This window comes from Onychomys torridus, chromosome 23, assembly GCF_903995425.1.
Source record: "Onychomys torridus chromosome 23, mOncTor1.1, whole genome shotgun sequence".
NCBI classification, from domain to species: Eukaryota; Metazoa; Chordata; class Mammalia; order Rodentia; family Cricetidae; genus Onychomys; species Onychomys torridus.
In genome coordinates this window covers 501,938-504,376 of record NC_050465.1, presented here as the reverse complement: position 1 = coordinate 504,376, position 2,439 = coordinate 501,938, and the positions used below count along the sequence as shown (strand labels likewise).

Here is a 2,439-nt window from a genome sequence, read left to right as displayed (position 1 = left end):
ATTTCGGTTTTTCTGAGAACTTAACAGACACCATGCATTTTCCTGTGATAAGATCATCTGAGCAAACCAAAGTAGCTTATTTGCCTTTGGCAAGTATTTTATTAGCTTAATGTGTTAATTATGTTCATCTCTTATTGATTGACAGCTCCAAAGAATAGTTATACATGTCTCAGAAAAAGGAAATAAAATAACTAAATTTTATTTTTTTAAAAAATGTGTCCCAGACTTTTTTATTTAAGAACAAAATGACAAGTGATGGGCTCAAGATCAACAGCATCACTGAACTTCATCTCCCCTGCCACCCTAATGCTTTTTGGGCTTCCATCCCTCCTCAGTAAATGAACTTAACCCTGAAGCTGTGGTGGCTCCAGGTTTTCTTTGTCCTAAAGCTGTGGTGGCTCCAGGGTCTCTTCGTCTACCTCCTTTCCTTTGCCTCAGCTAACCTCATCCCCAGGCTGGGCTGGTACCTCGTTGAGAGCCCAGAGCAGTGACAGGAAGAGAGAGAAAGGCCTTACCCTCAGGAAAAGGAACTGAAGAGTAGAGTGTGGTGAAGTGGGGGCTCCCATAGCCTGGGGCACCAAAATGGGGCCCTGGAAACTCAAGGAAAGGATACAGCCAGCCCCACTCCTCCGGGGGTTGGGGGGGGAGAAGGAGACCCAGCTGCCTCATAGTCTTCTCATCTGGAGGAGCTGATGCTTGATGGTTTGCCCTTCTGGCACCCATTACAGAACCACATTCAGACCACATCCTCCCCCATGTCATCAGCTGGTTTGCGATGATGCTGATCTGCTGCAGGTTGGGCATCTGGTACTGCAGAAACATGTTCTCTGGGTTCCCCCGCACATGTTCTCAATGCTCATCTGCTTTCTCTTGCTGGCCTGAACCAGGATCTTTGCTTTGCATATCTCCTGAAATTTCTCGTCATTGTCCACTTCCTCTACCCAATTCTCCAGCAAGGGCCGCAGCTTACACATGTTCTAGAAGCTGAACTGCAGGACCTCAAAGCAGCAAATGGTAGTCTGGCTGAACACCTTTCCAAAGAGAACCACCCAGGGTGAGCCCCATGTTGGCCTGGGCATACCCCTAGGTGATCCTCTTCTGCTTAAACAGCTTTTGCAAACTGTTCTAGTTCCTTCCGCAGGATTGTCATGTTCTGGGACTCCTGGGGACTTCATTTCACCTTCTCCAACTTCATGTCACTGGAGGCGGACAGTACAGGGCACAGGAAAGGTCCCCTCTGAGTTGCTCTCCAATCCTGCTCCTGCCTGGCTCTCAGGCTGCAGAGTCTCCAGGTCAGCTTGTGGCACTAGACCTAGTCCAACCTGAGGTCCACAGTATGCTATCTCTCCACAGAACTCATATGGCAGGAGACAAGTGGATAACCCAACATCTCTGAGCCTGGTTCAACCCCTGGCATGATTCCAGGCTCACCTGGAGGCCCTTGGAAGCTTAGCTATGTCCAAGGGTCCACCCAGCTGTCTCCAGCCCTCCTGACCCATCACCCCTACCTGGTGGGGGTGAGGAGGCAAAGTCTGAAGCCAGGTGACTCGGGGAAGGCAGGCTCCCCAAGCCGGGGGTCTGATGGAAGCCTGACTTGTTATTGTGCTGGCAGTTGAGTGGTAAATATGTTTTCAAGCAAATACTCTTAGAGAAACACTTGTTTCAACATGTCATTGGGGAAGAACTTTTGAGAAGATGCATGCATTCCCCAAACTTTTATTGAAGGGAACATTTGAGTATGAAAGTTAAGGTGATTCAAGACCAAGCCTTGGGTCTCTCTCACCACTATACTATATGTACTATATATACTATATATACAGGCCTTCTCCATGCTGCCGTTGTTTATGCCACTGACTGAGAATACATCTCCCTGAAACTTCTGTTTAATGCAGGGAATGCCTGCTGGTGAATCAAAGGACAATGGGGCCTCTTTGCTTTTGGCACATCAGAGCAGGTGATCAAAGGATGCTTGATTACAAAGAACCCTGACTGAGGCAGTTACAGAGACAACAAAGGGAAGCCCATGGCATTTGCTAGGAGCCTGCCAGCATGTCCTTTCAGGACATCATCAGGGCTTCATCAGAATATCATTTTCTGCATTTCCTGCCTCATTTTTTGTTTCCGGCATGCCGTCATCATGGTCTTTATGACACTGATGTTTCTGAGCCCCACTGTTCCTCCTGAGAATTTAGGACCCTCAAGCATGGAGGAGACCTCAACAGAAAGTGCACAGCCAGTTTGCCTGGGTGGAGCTACTGCAGCTCACTTTGAAATGTAATTTTATCCAGTGTTTTCTCTAGTGTAATGAAAGAAAACAGTGAAAACGAAAAACAATATCCTATGAAAGGAAAGAAATTGCTGTTATTGGAATCAGAGCAAGGAATACAGACTGCCCTTCAACAAGGGCTGACTCATGTCAATCACAGCTCATTCTTGAAA

The 2,439-nt window shown here is 47.4% G+C and overlaps 1 pseudogene; it reads right to left on the bottom strand.

Moving 5' to 3' along the window:
- Positions 1 to 444: 444 nt before the first annotated feature.
- On the bottom strand, positions 445 to 1,831 carry LOC118573351 (annotated as a pseudogene).
- Positions 1,832 to 2,439: the final 608 nt, after the last annotated feature.